Raw genomic sequence first — 18508 nt, 5'->3', positions numbered from 1 at the left:
AAATAAATTCTGTTTTGATTAAAATGGAGTGGTTGGGCCAGCTGCATCACTCCTGGAATATTCACTCTACCCCTGCTAAATACAACTAGAAAAGGCAGGGTCTGGGGCTACCTTCTTGAAATATTTTGAGGGGGTCTGGCCTGGTCCATAACATAGGCAAGTCAGAGGCAATAGAAAGGGTAGAACTTAGAACAATCACCATCGATAGGGAAAAGGTACTCAGCAAACAATTAGGATTGAGGGCAGACAAGTCCTCCGGGCCTGATGGCCTACATCATAGGGTATTAAAGGAAGGGGCGGTGGAGATAGTGAATCCATTGGTTACAATATTCCAATGGGAAAAGTTCCAGTGGATTGGAAAAATGCTAATGCAATGCCCTTATTCAAAAAGAGAGAGAGGCAATATATAGGGAATTACAGACCAGTTAGTTTAATATCTGTTGTCAGGAAAGTGTTAGAATCAATTAGGATAATTGGAAAGTCAAAACACTATTCATTAGAGTCAGCATGGTTTTATGTAGGGCAAATCATGTTTGAGTAATTTGCAACTTTGAAGATGTAACAAGCAAAGTGGAGAATGGGGATTGTGTAGATGTAATATATCTGGACGTCTGAAGGCATTTGATAAGGTGCTGCATAAAAGATTAATTCGCAGAGTTGGATCATACAGGATTGGGGTAATTTATTAGCTTAGATAGGTGACTGGCTGGTGGACAGAAAACAGATGGTACCCAGAGGTTATGTGTGGACTATTGCAAAGTCAATGCAGTTACAAAGACTGATGCATATCCTATTTCGCGGTTGGACGACTGTGTTGAAAAGGTGGGACAAGCAACTTATATTTCTAAGTTGGACTTGCTCAGAGGGTACTGGCAGGAACCTTTGCCCAAAAGAGCAAAGACAATTTTGGTTTTCATAATGCCGAATGGACTGTATCAGTTTAAAGTCATGCTGTTTGGTATGCAGTAGATTTGAATTGTTTCATTCCTAAGCTATCATAGCTTCCTTGAATAGTTTTGATGTGAAGTTTGACCCTTAATCTGATTGTATCTCCGTGGGTAATCCGTACTTAGTGAAAAATGTGAGTAATTCCTCTACAATCATTTTAGCTGTGATATTGCATATTGGAATGGCCTCTGGAAATCCAGTGGACACATCCATTATCGTGAACAAATTCTGATTCCCACTACTTGTTTTAGATAGGGGTCCTATGCAATCAATTAAGATACTTGTAAAAGGTTCCTCAAATGCAGGAATAGGTATTAAAGGTACGGATTTATTACTGCCTGTGGTTTTCCAATGGCCTGACATGTATGACATGTCTGGCAAAATTCAACTACATCCTTGTGCAGTCCAGGCCAATAAAATTTTTTTTGTATTTTAGCTTGAGTTTTTCTCACCCCTAAATGCCTCCCTACTGGTAGCTCATGCACCACTCGCAACACCTCCTTTCTATAACCCACTTGCAATACGAATGATGAAATTCTGCTTGAATGTGTGATGGTCTCCATTTCTTCATGATTTGGAGATGCCGGTGTTGGACTGGGGTGTACAAAGTTAAAAATCACACAACGCCAGGTTGTAGTCCAACAGGTTTAACTGGAAGCACTAGCTTTCAGAGCACTGCTCCTTCCTCAGGTGGTTGTGGAGTACACAATTGTAAGACACAGAATTTATAGCAAAAGTTTACAGTGTGATGTAACTGAAATTATTCATTGAAAAATACCTCGATTGTTTGTTAAGTCTCTCATCTGTTAGAGTGACCGTGTTAGTTTCACTTCTTTCATTTGTAAATTACAAAACTTTTGTTAAAAGTAACATTCTCAGGTTAACTTTAACAATTGATGTCAGCCTAGATAATATGTTGAAGGTGTTAGTCCCCTGTATGCTGTTGCCTGTGCCATAATGTTTAGACTGATTCTAATCTAAAAAATGTGTTAACAGGGTCTTACATGGATTCATGCAGTTTTTGAGCAAAGTGCAATGTAACTCTGCAAGTATAAATTCACCCCACAAACGTATATGTATGTGTGCATGTGGATTTGTGTGTGTGTATGTTTGGGGTAGGGGGTTGTGAGTGTCTGTGAAAGAGAGTGTATATGTGTGTGTGAGAGTGTAAAGGGATCTAAGTCTGAGAGAGGGTGCATGTGTGAATATGGGAGAATGTGTGTCTGTGGGAGTGTGTGTGTGTCACACACACTCAAACACACTCCTGCAGACACACACATTCCCACACTCCCACATGCACCCTCTCACAGACTTGGACCCCTGTACACTCACATACACACACACATACTCTCTCTCTCTCTCTCTCACAGACACTGACAACCCCCCACCCCAAACGCACACACACACACACAATGAATTCCTATTACTAGTACCTTTTCTGGCAATAGTCCTTCAGGGGTACATATCTCTTCAGCTTTCAACATCACAGATGGAGAGAATCCTGCATCTATTAATATTGTAACCTCTTTACCTGCTGCTCCTGGCCTACACGAGTAAACTTTACCTTCGCAGGTATATGGTTTAAGAAGAACTGGCACTTGCTCCTTAACCAACCTCCGACCAGCTTGTACATTCTGGTGCAGTGTTCTAGCCTCCATTGTGCTTTCTGTTACCACCCCAACAAAATTCACTAGCTTATCCTGTTTTTATACATTTGGCTTCCCAGTGTTTTTCCTCATTCACCAACACTGTGATTTCATGTGGTCTACTTTATTACAGTGAAAACACTGGAGTTTTTTAACTTCTCTTTCCGTTTCAAGCTCATGAGCACTTAAGATGGCTTTCTTCACTTCCTCATACTCCCCAGATACCTCCTCTGATAGGGATGCGAATACCTCACTAGCTCTACCTACAAGTTCTATTTAGATCAACAAAACCCACATGGTCACCGGCCACTGCATTTGTTTAGCCACCTTTTCAAATGAGATGAAAAAGGTTTCCACATTGTTCTCATCAAATTAAGGCAATGTTTGAATATATTTAAACAGATCCCCACCAGGCCTTTGGCTGCCATGGGTTTGCTCATCCTCACTCTCTTCCTCACGGAGCTTACCTTCAGCCTTCATCTCCATCATGTTAAGCTGACTTTCCTGTCTAAGTGCCTGTCCAATTTCTGAAGTTCAAACTCCCTTTCTTTCTTCCTATCCCTTCTCTCCTTTTCTCTCTCTTCTCTCTTCTTTTCTTTTTGTTCTGCTGAAGCAATTCTGTCCTTTTCTTGTTGTTCTGCTCAGGCTTTTCATTCTTTTTCTCTCTCCTCTGCTTTTAACTGTAATTCAAACAGTTTCATCTCTGTTGCCCTTTCCTTGTCTTTTGCCTCAACCTCAAGCTGCCTCATTTTCAATTGAACTTTAACTATCTCTAAAGACTTTGATGGTGTTTCCAGCAAATTTAAATGCTGACCTATTGCTGTAATTATCTCTTCTTTCCTTACGGAAGGAGGCAGCTCCAACCCCAGCTTGTCTATTAATTCCAGCTTGGACTTAATCACCTTCTTGGACTAAAGTCACTTCTTCCACCCCCAGAAAACTCTTGCTGACTGAAATAGCCATTGCTATCCCAAGCACTGTATAAATCAACCAAATTCAACACCCAGAACAAAAGACACTAACACCTATCAATCGCTGCCTTTGAGTCCAACAACTCTAATCCCAATTTGGAACTACAGAGCAAATCCCGCAAAGAGCCCGCAATCTATTATGGACCTGAGCAGACACTCTCACGCATTTCAAGAAAGTAGCCCAGACCCTAACTTTGCTCATTGTTTTAAGCAGGAGTAACGTGGAACTTCCAGGAGTGATGCAGCTGGCCCAACAACTCAGTTTTAAACAAAACAGAATTTATTTGCAAGATTAGCAAATGAAACACAAACAAAAGAGAACAGAATAACTTAGCCTATCTGAAAACCCAACAGATCATCCCAACTTAATGATGCTGTTCGAAATGCCTGCAACAATCCCCATAAACACCCCATAAAAATCCAACACAGGTTCTTAGAAATGTCAGAGAGAGGGAGGATCAGCATGGACCTAGTTCTTTGGATCCAGCAGCTTCACAACTCTGCTTGTTAAAACCAAAACAAACCAGAGAAAAGCTGAGCTGGGAGAACTGGCCACTCCCCTTTCATTGCTTACTCAAGTAGATCAGTAGATCAACCCTAGACATTTCGGAACTTGTGTCTTTCTGTCCTCCTGAAAAAGAAACCAAGGACAACATAACCTTGTTAAAGGAGCAGCATCATCCCACTTCCCAAAAGCCTTTGTTTTCACAACCCGTGGGGCCATCTTTCCATGTGCAATGATAAGGCATGGGAACACAATTTGGACTTTTGCAAGCTCACTCTTAGCCAGGTTTATCACCTCCTGAAGTCGATTGAACAATTCCAATAGATGCTCCAAATGTTCCTTCCATGTATGACTGGAAATCATCTAATCATCTATGTGCACCACACAATTGGGTAATCCCAAAATGACCATCTTGGTTAGTCTTTGAAATGTGGCTGGCACATTCTTCAGACCAAATGGCATGACTTTAAACTAGTTAAGTCCATTTGGAGTCATGAAAGCTGAAATTTCTTTTGCTCTTTCGGATAAAAGTAACCTCTGATATGTCCGACTTAGAAATGTAAGTTGTTTGTCCCACCTTCTCAAGATAGTCTTCTAAATGTGGAATTGGATATGAATTGGATTTTGTAACTGCATTGACTTTGCGATAGTCCACACATAATTGTTGGGTACCATCTGGATTTGAGACTATTACTACAGTTGAGTTCTATTTGCTGAAGAAGGGCCTGTGCCCGAAACGTCGAATCTCCTGTTCCCTGGATACTGCCTGACCTGCTGTGCTGTTCCAGCAATAAAGTTTCAACTTTGATCTCCAGCATCTGCAGACCTCACTTTCTCCTTCTATTTGCTGCAACTCACTTCGATTATATTGTCTTTGAGCAAGCTTTCAATCTCTTCTTGAACCTGTCCCAACTTTAGAGAGTTAAACCTATAAGGGTCTTGCTTAATTGGAATAGCTTTTCTTATATCAATATCATGCGTAATCAGTTTACTGCTTCTCAGTTTATTCCCATGTATCTCCCCATGTGATTGTAATAACTCTTTCAGGTTATTTTGATAATTTTCCTCCAGAAGGTAACTCAATAATTAACCCCAGTTTTTGAGAACTTCCTCATTATCCAATTTAGTTTAAGGGATATCAAGTTCAGAATTATCTGGTTTTGGTTCTTCACTCTGAGTTGTAACCAGTAACATGTTCTCCTTTTGCTTTCCTTCCCTACCAAAATACCATTTGAGCACATACATGTGACACACTCTGGCATTCTTATCAAATAATTCATCTCACTCAATTTTCTTTCAATTTGATGAGGCCCACTAAGCCTTGCCTTTATAGGTTCACCTATCACTGGTACTAACACTAACACTTTCTCTCCATGAACAAAATTGTGAATTTTTAATCTCTTGTCTGCTTCTTGTTTCATCACATGTTGTGCTATTTTCAAATGCTATCTAGCCAACTCACCCGCCTTATTTAATCTCTCCCTAAAATTTGACACATAGTCCAAATACATAATCTCTGAACTCTGACTCATCAACTTTTCCTTAGTTTATTTCAGTGGTCCTCTCACCTTATGTCCAAAAACTAATTCAAATGGACTGAATTTAGTTGATTCATTAGGTGCATCCCAAATTGCAAAAAAATACAAATGAATTTCTTTTTCCCAAGCCTCTGGATACTCTTGACTGTAGGCCCTCAACATGGTCTTCAAAGTTTGATGCCACTGTTCTAATTCTCTCTGCAATTCTGGATGGTATGAATTGTTTTGTTCCTAAGCTATCCATAACTTGCTTGAACAGCTTTGACGTAAAGTTTGATCCGATTGTATTTCTATGTGTAGTCTGTATCTAATGAAAGATTTGCGTAACTCTTCTGTAATCCTTTTAGCCATGATGCTGCATAATGGAATGGCTTGTAGAAATCTAGTAGACACATCCATTATGGTCACCAAATACCAATTCCCGCTTTTTGTTTTAGGGAGGGACGCCACGCAATCAATTAAACCTCTTGTAAAAGGTTCTTCAAATTCTGGAAAGGATATTAAGGGTGCTAGTTTTATCACTGCCTGAGGTTTACTTATTACTTAACACGTATGACATGTCCAGCATAATTCATCCACATCTTTATATGGTCCAGTCCAATAACAATGCTTTTGTATTTCAGCTTGTGTTTTTCTTACTGCCAAATGACCTCCTACTGGTAATTGATGTGCTACCTGCAACACCTCCTTTCTATAACCCACTGGTAATATAATTTGATGAACTTCTGCCCATTTCTCATCTGGTTGATGTGATGGTCTCCATTTCCTCATCAAGTCTTCATCTTCAAGATAGTAACATTCTGGGATACACTCAGATTCTTCTTCTGCGTATGCTTTTTGATACAAGTGCTTTAGTTTTTCATCTTTCTGTTGTAATTCAGCTAATTTCTCTGAACTAGAAATATCCACTTTATGCTCCACCTGTTCTTGTGTTTTCTCTCAACCACTTGCTCAAACACAGTCTCTGATAATTGAACTTCAACTTCCTTATCTTTACTCATTGATTTCTCCTCTTGTTTCCACCTGTGGCTTTGTGACCTTGTTACCACACAGTCAGGAAGAGTCCCAGGATATACTTCCTGTATCACCTCAGTTACCTGAGTTTCCACTGGCTTTTCAACCACAGTAGGCGTCATTCCTTCCTATGATTCAACTCTAGCATTGCCAAGGGAAAATTGTATTTCTGGAACCGTGAATTTCTCTGTTACACCCACCACCACTTCACCACTTTTTACCAGACTCTCCAACCTCACCTTGTACAATGGAACACAGCTCTTCACATCATGAATTCCACATATTAACCTCTTTTTTAGCAACACTCCTTCTGAATTACATATCTCCTCATCTATCGCTATCAAAGATTGACTTGCTCAGATATTTCTTAAAATCTTAATTTATTTACCTGCTCCTCCTGGCATACATAAGTAAACCTTACTCTCACAAATAAATTCTTTAAAGTGATCTGGCACTTTTTTCTCAACCAACCCCTGACCAGGCTGTACATTGTTTTACAGTGCTTTACCTTCCCCTGTCCTTTCCATTACCACTTTAACAAAGCCCATTAGCTTATTCTGCTTTCCCACATCCACCTTCCCAGTGCTTTTTCTAAACTACCAACACTACAACTTCATTTGGTTTACTTTATTACAGTGAAAACACCTGAGCTTCTTTACTTCTCTTTCCCCCTCATGGGTTTCCTTTTTAGACTGTGGTAAACTATCTTTACTATCTTCAATGAGATCTCCTTTTCCCTTATCACGTTAGGATTTCTCTTTTTTCTCACAAATTGAAATTGATGGCAAAAGCTAAACTTTGATTTTTGAACCAACTCATAATCATCTGCCATTTCGGCTGCTAATCTTGCAGTCTTAACTCTCTGCTCTTCTACATGAGTCGTCACTACTTCAGGAAGTGAATTTTTGGACTCCTTCAAAATAATCATCTCTCTAAGAGCATCATATGATCCAGTTTCAAAGCCCTGATCCACATATCACAGTTACTTTGTTTGATCCATTCAAACCCTATGTTTGTTTGACCACATTCCCTCCTCAGATTCCTAAAACGTTGTCTGTAGGTTTCTGGTACTAGTTCATATGCACTTAAGATGGCTTTTTTCACCTCATCATGCACCCCAGATGCCTCTTCTGATACTGAGACAATCACCTCGCTACCTCTACCTTCCAACTTTGAATCACCTATACCCACATGGTCAGTGGCCATTTCATTTGTCTAGCCACTTCCTCAAATGAAATGAAAAATACCACTATGTCCTTCTCCTTGAACATAGGCAATGGTCAGACATATTTAAACAGATCTCCAGTAGGCCTTTGTCTACAATGGGTTTGCTCTTCATCATTGTCCTTGTTATAAATCCTATCTTTCACCTCTGCCTCCACTGTTTTAAGTTGGCTCTCACTTTTTAGTTCCAACTTCCTAGGTTCAAAAGTTCTCTTTTTATCCCTTTCTTCTGTTTTCAATTGTAACTCAAACTGTTTCATTTCCTTTTCATATTGGTCGGGGAATTGAATACAAGAGTCAAGATGTCATGTTGAAGTTTTGTAAGACTTTGGTCAGGCCACACTTAGAGTGTTGCATTGAATTCTGGTCGCTCCATTACAGGAAGGATGTGAGGCTATGGAGAGAGGTTACCAGATGCTGCCTAGATTAGAGGGTGTGAGCTATAAGGAGAGGCTAGAAAAGCATGGGTTGTTTTCTCTGGAGTGGCAGAGGCTGAAGGGAGACTTGGTAGAAGTTGTTAAAATTATGAGATATATAGTTAGGGTTAACGGTCAGAATCTTGTTCCCAGAGGTAAAATGTCTAATACTAAGGGGCATGCGTTTGTGGATTAGGGAAAAATTCAAAAGAGATGTGAGGGGCATTTACACAGGCAGTAGTAGCAGTCTGGAATGCACTGCCAGGGAGGGTGGTGCAAGCACCGTATGATAGGAACATTTAAGGGATGTTTAGTTATGCACATGAATATGCAAGGACAGAGTGATATGGACCAAGGACAGACAGAAGGGATTAGTTCAATTTGGTATCATGTTCAGCACAACATCATGGGCTGAAGGGCCCATGCCTGTGTTGTACTGTTCAATGTCATATGCTCTATATTCACACTATTCTATTTGCAGTTGAATTTTAGCCATTTTCAATTATTCCGATTGTGTTTCTGGCAATTGTAAATGCTGAACTATCGCTGCAATTACCTTCCCTTTCCTCAAGGGCAAACCCAACTCCAGCCTGACTGCCAATTCCAAAATCTTCGCTTTTCTTTCCATCTATAAATCACCCCAAGAGACTGCTGCCACACCTAGCAAACTCTTAGCCTCTGAAACAGCCATCATTACACAAGACACACCCTATGAAAACCAACTGAATGCAACACCTGAAAGGAGAACACCAACATTCATCCACTCACTGCCTTTAAGTCCAATAATCCTAAACCCAATCTGGAATTAGTGATTTTGATCCAGATAAGAGGCCCCAGCTTGTTATGAACCAGACCAAACCTCCCCAAAACATATCCAGGAGATAGCCTAGTCCCTAACTTTTATCTTATTTAAAGGTAAGTGTTAGAGTGCTGTGTTTCAGATGTGATTTCATTGGTCAAACTACTAGAGTTTAAGCAAAGCATACATTATTCTTGCACCACAGTCAAAGCAAAAACAAAAAGAAGAATTGGTATGACTTTAACTCTATTAAAATAATTAACAAAATAAAATATTATCTCACTACTACTCATCAACTGTTTCAATATTGCTGCATCCTATAAACACAAGCTTGGCAAAGGTAAATTCATAAAAAACAGATTTTCCTCATTCGCTATCTCCTCCAGTCCAGGAGAAGGAACACTGTCAGAATGAATCTAGCAACAGAGAGGGATGTCAAGCTTTTTGCAGCAGCAGATAGAGAGCTGTATCTAGCAGCTTCAATTCCAAACACCCCAACTTTCAACAACTGAAAGAAAAACTAAAACTCTAGGTCTGTGTGAGCCTGACTCCGCCCATTCATGCTTCTTTTGTCTAATTTTTTAAAAACCCAAAGCTAATTACTTTCCATGAAGCAGACACCTCAGCACCAGGTTTACAACACCTGTCTTCAAGAGAAACAGGACAAACCCCTCTCAAAGGCACATTTCGTCACAATAGAGCGAGTAAGTTATGCTGGAACTGTATAAAATGTTGGTTAGGCCACAACTGGAATACTGCTATGGTTCTGGTCACTACATTATAAGAAGGATGCCACTGCACTACAGAGGGGTTAGAGGATATTTACCGGGATGCTGCCTGGACTGGAGGGTTTGAGCTATGATAAATGTTTTCATTGAATCATAGAATCATAGAATTTGGATAGATAATAGAATCATGGAATTGACTGAATACCAGCATCCTGGTAAATATCCTCTGCACACTCTATAGTGCAATCACATCCTTCCTATAATGTAGTAACCAGAACTGCATGCAGTACTCCAATTGTGGCAATAACCAGCATAGGCTAGGGTTATTTTCCTTGGAGCAGTAAAGGTTGAGAGGGAATCTGATGGAGGTGTATATGATTATGAGGGTCATAGCTGTTGGGGCTAGGAAGGCACTATTTCCATTAGTGGAGGGGTCAATAACCCGGAGCATAGCTTTAAGGTAAGAGGGGATTTGAGGGCAATATCTTTCAGACAAATGGTGGTAGAAGTCTGAAATACACTGCCTGAAGGGGTGGTTGAATTGAAAAATTCACAAAACATTGGAGCAATATTTATATATGCATTTGCATTACCCCAGGGCTATGGAATGAAAGCTGGAAAATGGCACTTTGAGTTAGATGTTTATTGACCTGTTTGGAAATGATAGGCTGAAAACTTCTATGAGTCTATAGGTCTGAGTGAAATCAAGCTTGATCCAAGTCTTTGGAAAATGGTTACATTTCAACCTTTCAAAGTTTATCAGGTAGCCAGAAATATTTGGTGTCTGTAAACTTTATCAGGTTCCAAAAAAGCCTCTGCTGAGAAATGGACAGAGACATTCAGCTACAGGGATTTCTGCCTTATGGCTGCCTAGTTCTGTGAGAACAATTTCCAGAAATTAAGGCCCATAAACATTTTCCATTATCTTCCTAAAAGTTTTACTTGTCTTCTCCCCTCAGGTAGTATGATTTTCTGGAAACATCACGCATTAAACTGTCAACTTAATTTCCAAGAAACCACACGGTAAACCTTCTTTAATACAGAGAGTTTCCAACATTTCTATATCTTCCAGGTTTGCATACAGCCCGTAAGTATAACTATATATTCTCAATACATGGTTAGATTTGTTATTCTATCTGATTCACCATTATTACACTTGGTTCTATGGTAATTTTTCCCACAAGGTAAAACCGAATTGCTGAGGAGACTTTAACTAGGAGCATTTGAATGCACTTGGGACATTTTTTAAATGTAATCTTCAGTAGAAATGATCTGAGAATATTTTTCAAGCGTGTAAATGTTTAACATAAGTATTTTATGGCATGTGGTGGTGAGCTGGGAGACACAACTTAAGGATGGTAACATTTAGACAAGGAAATACAGTAGTAAATCAGGCATTACAACCATGTCTATTCAAGCAAATATAAGCAGATGTCTCAAAGCGTGACAAAAGCATGGTGCAGGAAAAAGAAGTGTGCTGAAGTGTGAGAATTTAGTCTTATCGGTAGTACGCTATATATTCATATCTTTGGGCAAAAAGATTTTTAAATGCTATAATTACATTTATTTCTTCTGGAAGCTCATTAACTTCGAGAATTATTATTGCAGCACAACAGAAGACCATTCAGTCCAGCAAGTCCATGCTGGCTCTCTGTGGAGCAATCCAGTCAGTCCGATAACCTTGCAAGTTTTATTTCTCTCAAGTGCTTGCCCAATTTCCTTTTGAGAATTGTTTGCCAGACTTTTATTTTTGGGAACGAAATGCGGGGAAGAAAAGAAAGGTCAGAAGAACATGCATGTCATTTTTGTAGCAAAATGTTGCACATAAGGAATATAATATGATTGGTTCATGTCTCTTTAGGATTTATTCAAAAAACAAATATGTTTATTTTATTGATTAAATCATAATGCCATTTATATTATCAACTAAAATCTGTAGACTTCCACAAGGCAAAAAAAACCCAGATGTTAATTTAATCTGGCTCAGTATTCAAAGTAATGAGCTTACCATTGAACTGTTGAAATATATCTGATTACTCTGGTAATTTACTAAATTTGCATGTCCAGCTGTTAGTTCTGGTTCAGTTGTGAAAATGTTGGCACCTTGTTCACCACTGTCTTGTCCTATTTGGAAATGGAATAAAGTCTTCTGAGAGACCTGTGGCTTTAGACCTGTGTGCAGAATCACGATGAAGTGAATAAAATGGAATTCTGATTTGTCTGTGTCGCTGAGAATGCTGCTGTTCATAAGGTTACCACATCTGGTTGGTTGTATTTGTGAAGGTTTCATCTCATGACCTCCTGCTTACAACTGTCCTCCCCAGCTGCAACATTTTTATGACCATTGACAAAAATTTGCAAATTTAAATGTTCCACAGGAGTTTTCTCCTTACTTGCAAGCTCATATCACAACACTGTCCAGAAACTTATTCTAATCGCTGGAGTTGCCAGCACTATCCTGGAGCGTGGGCAACTTTAATTGTCTTAAAATCGATGGGAAACTTAAGAGAGTAGTTTGTCATCCATTTTTCTAAATTTCCACCTGGAGAAGTCCTGTGCCTCCCAGTAGGTGTCCAAATGAGATGTGCACAACTGTAACAGGGATTTTCTTCCTGCTAAATGTTCATAATACTTAGCATTAAGGTCTTTCATATATTTTGACAACATAAGTGTTTGCTGCAAAATGAAAACTATACATGAGCTAAAAACACTGCCAAAGAATGTATTAATTTGCACAATATCTATTTGCTGCATTTTCACCACATCTATCAAGATAGTATAGGATAAGGACTCATTATAAACATGCATATGTCTAAGCAGGTCTTTTCAAGAGTAATTGCAATATAATCCCTGTCAATTTAGCTGATGTTTGAGAAGGTAGGTCAGTGGAAATGTTGTGAGGCATTGTATCAAGCTCTTGAATAAATCTAACAGGAGAGGTGGATTCCTATTTCATTATAGGGATTTTATGCCCTCTGCTGGTTGATTCTTTGAACAGCGTAGGCCAGGGCCATGTATGCAATTGTCATCATTCTGCTCTCTCCCAGCTGGAGTTGACATTTTGGCAGATGGAAAAGGCTTAAGTCAGAGGATAGAAGGAAAGGTAAAAGTTCAAGGATAAAAGAAGCAGTGAAGTAGTGTACCCAAATCTTTTCAAAATTATTGTGTTTATTTGGCTTGCTTTGCTTTAACTAAAACTTGACCAGCACCTTCCCAAGCATATTCGCTTCCCAGGCATGGGAAGATATGACAGCAATTGAAAGGGTACAGTTTAGATTTCTTAGGGTGAGGGATTACAGTTACACAAAGAATCATAAGAGTTTAGCATTTTTTTAATTGGAGCTGAGAAGATTGGGTTGTATCTGCAGTGATACTCAGTGATGAGTTGCAAAGCTCCATACAGATAGAATAGTCTGTTTTTCCAAATAGCTCATCTTTTCACAAATCCCCATTTCCACCAGATGGTATCAAATTGTTCCTTCGATCTAATTTTTTTGCCTCACTACCTTCTCAGATATTGTCCAGACATTGATTATTCTTTGTCTGCAGAAGGTCTTCCTAATAACAGTCTGGAACTTGTATTTTACCAGTTTGTACACACCTCCCCTGTCCTGCAGTTAGAACAATGCTCAATCAAAGCCTATTATTGGTAGGCCAAAAAGTAACTATAGCCTCTCTTCCTTTCCATGCTCGCCATTTTTCTTAGATTTTCTTAGAAAGTCTCCTGGACATCCAACACAAGCATTACATTTCTTTAACATTCAAATTCCAAACCTCTTGAGTTGGGTTACTGTCTGTAGGAAAGCTCTGTTTACAATTAAGCATGTTATCTGTTTCAAATGTAATCAGCATATGTTAAAAAGCTTCTCTCTCATTTTGGGTTCTTACAAATATAGGATTTACAATGCAGAATATTGTGCTTTCTTAAAATTCTTGTATTGTTAACTTCTGCAAAGTATCTTGGAAATTATTTTGTCACTTTTTGTAATTTTAGAAAAATAAAGTGGGATGAGTTAAAAAGTCAGGAACATCGCTTTATTCTAATGTCTACACTTTTGAGAAACTTGGTGGAGAATATAGACCCTCCTTTATTATAAGTGAAAATGTGTTGCTGGAAAAGCGCAGCAGGTCAGGCAGCATCCAGGGAACAGGAGAATCGACGTTTCGGGCATAAGCCCTTCTTCAGGAATCAATGCCCGAAACGTCGATTCTCCTGTTCCCTGGATGCTGCCTGACCTGCTGCACTTTTCCAACAACACATTTTCAGCTCTGATCTCCAGCATCTGCAGATCTCACTTTCTCCTCCTTTATAATAAGTCAATGAATGTGAAGCAGAGATACATAGCTCAGCTTCTGTACATGTTGAAGATGGCTTTTGGAAGGGTAGCAGCAACGAAACTAATAATACCTGCATTTATATATTGCTTTATGGCTCTGAAATGGCTCAAATTGCTTTACCCAATAAAAACCATTTTTAAAAAGTGATTATTTTTGGCAAACACAGCAGCCCTTATGCACTAACATTGTCCCCAAAACACAATTGGATAAATGACCAGATTAACTTGAGATAGTAGTGGTTGTAGCTGGGATGTTGACAAAGACATCAGGAGAATTCCCAGCATTAGGCTTGATTAATGTGAAGATGTCAACATGAAAACCTCTTTATCAAAACAGTCCAAGCAAATTGCAAAATTCTGGCTATGACTGGAAGTTTCTGTTTTCATTGGTTAGCTTAAAATGCTTCTTCATTGTCACTATGTGGTTGCAAGGAACGCTTTTTGTGATTTATAGATGATAAAGAAATAAAGAAAGCTGAAGTTTAAACATCTAAAGCAATCTGTTGTATGCACATAAGGGATCAACTCTGTCAAAAGAGTATCTAATGTGCGGATTAATATAGCCATGGTATGATAGATTGGAAATGATTATAAAGCAGTGCTCTCATCTGGGGATTGAGAATATGTTTTTAAAAATCTCTGAAGAGCTTGATTATTATTTTCAGAAAAGTTGCATGCAGCTATGTTATTTCTATAAAAACAAGGGATGTTGCAGTACAGAAACAGGGCATGGGGCCCATCGTGTTTGTGTCCATGCTTTCTCCATCCAGCCACCTAGCTTAATCCCACTGTCCTACTCTCTTGTCATAACCTTTCATGTTCCCATTTTAAGCACCTACTTAATTTCCTTTTAACTAAATTGGCTGACTTGACTTCAACAGAAGCTTCTCGCAGATAATTCCACATGCTAATCATTCTCTGCATAAAGATTTTTCTTTCAAACCTCTTTAACTCTTTTTGTGATTGCCTTCAATTTATGCCCTCTTTCCTGTCTCATTGACCAGTGGAAATGATCAACCATTATTTATCTTCCAATAGTCATGTACATTGAGGAGTTTTGAAAATGGGTTTGCTGAGGAATTGGATATTCTTTTCTCACCTCAGGACAAGTCTGACAGTTGATAGTGAGGGGTCTCCACATGGTTTTTGAATAACAAAATGCACACTTTAAAGAGTTAAGGACAGCTGTGTGCTCAACAGTTGGAAACTAAGAGTCTATGTGTAGTGCTTTTTGTAATTTTACTGACAGTCATCCCAATGTTAGTGATTACATTGTCAACAATGCCAATTAAGGAATGTTGGACCTGACATTATGCCATGCAATATTAGGGTATGAATGATTGTCTAAATTTCTGATCTGGTTTACTTTTATCAAGTTAATTTATTTGCTTTAAAGGAGAACTTGATCAATTTATGTTTACATCAGCTAAAACCTCTTAGGATAGGAAAGGAAGGAATTTTAAATGGAAGTAATGTTAAATGTTTGTGTGCTTATATGCTACACTGGCATTTCAGGCCTACTTTCCTTTTATAATGTGAAAATTAAACTAGATTTAGGAACCAATTAGCCAAAGGTCTGGTGGGTGTTGCAACAATTTGAAGGGTCACATTGAAAGTCAGCAAAACTATGTTCTGAAATCACTTGAGGCAAACAATGCCACTTATTTCAATCATGTCTGAATGTAATAAGATAGACTTCATCTTATTGACCACTTGAGACAATAACATAAAGCTGAATGTTATCCTTGGAAATAAACCAATGCAACTTCAGGTAACAGAATGCCTCACATGTTTCAAAACTGCTTACATGTTGCAGCCTTCCCATCCTTCCAAAGTGTACATGATTTTTAAAATCCAAATTTAGTGCCACTCAACTGCTGATTTATTTTATCTTTTCCTGTTTTCAAATTTGATTATGTCCTGCACCATAGATCTTGGCCCTTTCTCAATTTGACATATGGAAAATGTAATATACTGCTGAAGAATCTGGAAGTTAATTTAATTTTAATGGACACTGCCTCCTGTCACAGCTTCCGCCATTGCATCTCCCCCTTATTTTGAAGAAAATGTATTGCATTCACTTGGGGCATACAACGGGAGGTAATAAGTTGCTAAAATATCTGATCTTCAGTGATGCAGTTAAAAGAAATAGATCATTCCTTCCCTGAGAACAGTTTATGGTATGGGTGAGAATACCAAGACAATCATACAGGATGCAAAGACTCAACCCCAAAGCAGTGTGATATTTACTTTATTTAGGTTTGAACATTTTGGTAAGGTTTAGGTGTAATAAAGGGTTGTTTTTTATATGATTTTGGGCCACTATGTTTCAATTTAATAAATATTTGACAGTTTCTGTTTTTAGGGAAGAAGTGTCAGTAGAATATTGTCTTACATACAACTGACATGATGATGAGGTTTATTCCATTATTATTTTGTGTATTTATAAAGTTGCTTGACAGTTCAATCTACCTGCACTACATTATACAATTGCATTTACTTACATACTTCCAGAGGGAGAAATTCTGCATTGGCAGAAGGATTGAAAACCAGAAGACACCAATGTAACTTGAATGGCCAAAGAACCATGGACATGAGGATTTTTAAAAATAAGAGCGAGTGATTTGGATGTGAAATGAAAGTGTAGTGAAGGTAGGTACAATTAAGGCCTTCAGAAGAGAATTGATAGACACCTACAGTGCAAAATAAAAAGTGAGATACTGAGTAGTTCTTGAAAAAAACTTGGTGTGTACTGGGTGAGTTGACTAGCTTCCTGTCAGTGATCCTTGTCTCTTTCTATGACATGATTCTATTTGCAAAACACAATGCTTCGATCAGGTTGAAATGTCTTAAACATTTAGGTTATAAAATGACGAAACAAAAACAGAAGTTGCTGCAGTAACTCAGCAGATCTGGCGGCATCTGTGGAGAGAGAAACAGGATTAATGTTTCAGGTCCAGTAACCCTAAAGAAGTTTTGATGAAGCGTCAAAACGTAACTCTGTTTCTCTCCACAAATGCTGCCAGACCTGCTGAGTTTTCCCAGCACTTTCTGTTTTTGTTTCAGATTTCTAGCATCTACGGTTCTTTGTTTTATAAAACGATGGACTTGATAATGAGATTAAATTTAGATGTATTTTTTTTAAAAAAACTAATACAACAGCTGCAATTTGTTTAAAAAAAACTTTGACCGAAGATGGATGATCACTCAAATACACTCTGCTTTTCTCCATCAACCCTCCCCTGTGCACATATTAAAGGATGAACGATGGTGATTGGCAGACTCCCCTAGCCGGTTAACCACTCAGGGAAGTTATAAGGCTGGTGCTGATGCTACTCGCGCTGCGTGTGTCGCTGGTGGAACGAGTAAGGAGCGCGCGCGCTGTGTAAGGGGGCTATACTGAGCACGCGCTCCGACCCTCCCGGCCGCAATTGTCCGTCTGACCGCTTGCAGCTTCAGTCAGCAGTGAAGATCGGCAGCGTTTCTGTGAGCAGCAACCATGCCAGCTGGGAGCCAGGAATCTGAGTGTGCCCTCAGTTACCAGGTACCGTGCCTGACCTTTGGAGCGTCTGATGTGCGTGTGTTTCTTCATTTAACGTTAAATATTTCACTTTTTAAAAAATGTTCATAAATGGTAGGATTGACTGTAGTTAATTAAATTTATTTCCAAAATGTGATGAACGATGTTTAATATTTGATTGCTTCCGTTGGCTCTTGTGTGCGTTCTCTGAAGATATTTTTCATTCCTCATTGTGAAGGTAAAACTATTCCAGTCAATGCGGCAGTGACATTTTAATATTTCTGTCATGTGTGTTGCGTGCATGTTCTGCGTTCCTGAGTACCGGCGGCTACTCCGGATAAAAGGCTTAGAACAGTAAATCGAGGGAAAGGGAGATGAGGTGGACGAACACTAGTGCTTGCACATTAACAGCTTAACCTTGAAGGCGACGAGGATGAATCCTGGGCCAAGAACATGTCAGCGATGTCAGTCCGACTGAAGAATTTTTATTGCTTCGAGTTTTGATATCTGCTGCAACATGAATATTTTAATAAAATGTTATCAAACAGTGCCATCCCGTATCATCATGTTTTCAGATGCTTTAATTTCGCGGCTTTTCCTCAAAATTGTAATTTAATTAGATACCAAGTTTTTCCTACTCATTCGCTTGTGGTTATTCTACATTTTTATGGATCAACATCTGTCTATATATCCTAATATTTTGAATGGTGTAAGTTATTGAATGCGCAATTTATTTGGACAGGAGAGCTCTGACCTTAGTGTGACAGCGTGCATGCTCTTAAAGATGCTGCTTCGTCTAGGGTTTTTGATTTCACTACATTGCTGACTGCTGTAAATGCCAACTCTCAACAACTGGGAAGGA

The 18508-nt window shown here is 38.9% G+C and overlaps 1 protein-coding gene across 6 annotated transcripts in view; it reads left to right on the top strand.

Annotated features, from left to right (window-relative positions):
* Positions 1-18257, top strand: part of tank (TRAF family member-associated NFKB activator) — a 64712-nt gene extending 46455 nt beyond the window's left edge. For 5 of the 6 annotated variants that reach the window (XR_006310008.1, XR_006310006.1, XR_006310005.1 and 2 more), the window contains 3 exons: positions 10749-10876; positions 16641-16778; positions 17386-18257. The gene's annotated coding sequence lies outside the window, so the exon portion shown is untranslated. The remainder of the gene's footprint in view (positions 1-10748; positions 10877-16640; positions 16779-17385) is intronic. The other variant, XR_006310007.1, reaches the window with a different exon arrangement.
* The last annotated feature ends 251 nt before the right edge of the window (positions 18258-18508 follow it).

The sequence above is a fragment of the Chiloscyllium plagiosum genome, chromosome 43 (genome assembly GCF_004010195.1).
Source record: "Chiloscyllium plagiosum isolate BGI_BamShark_2017 chromosome 43, ASM401019v2, whole genome shotgun sequence".
Taxonomy (NCBI): domain Eukaryota; kingdom Metazoa; phylum Chordata; class Chondrichthyes; order Orectolobiformes; family Hemiscylliidae; genus Chiloscyllium; species Chiloscyllium plagiosum.
The sequence above is the reverse complement of the archived record's forward strand: the minus strand, read 5'-3'. Positions and strand labels throughout refer to the sequence as shown.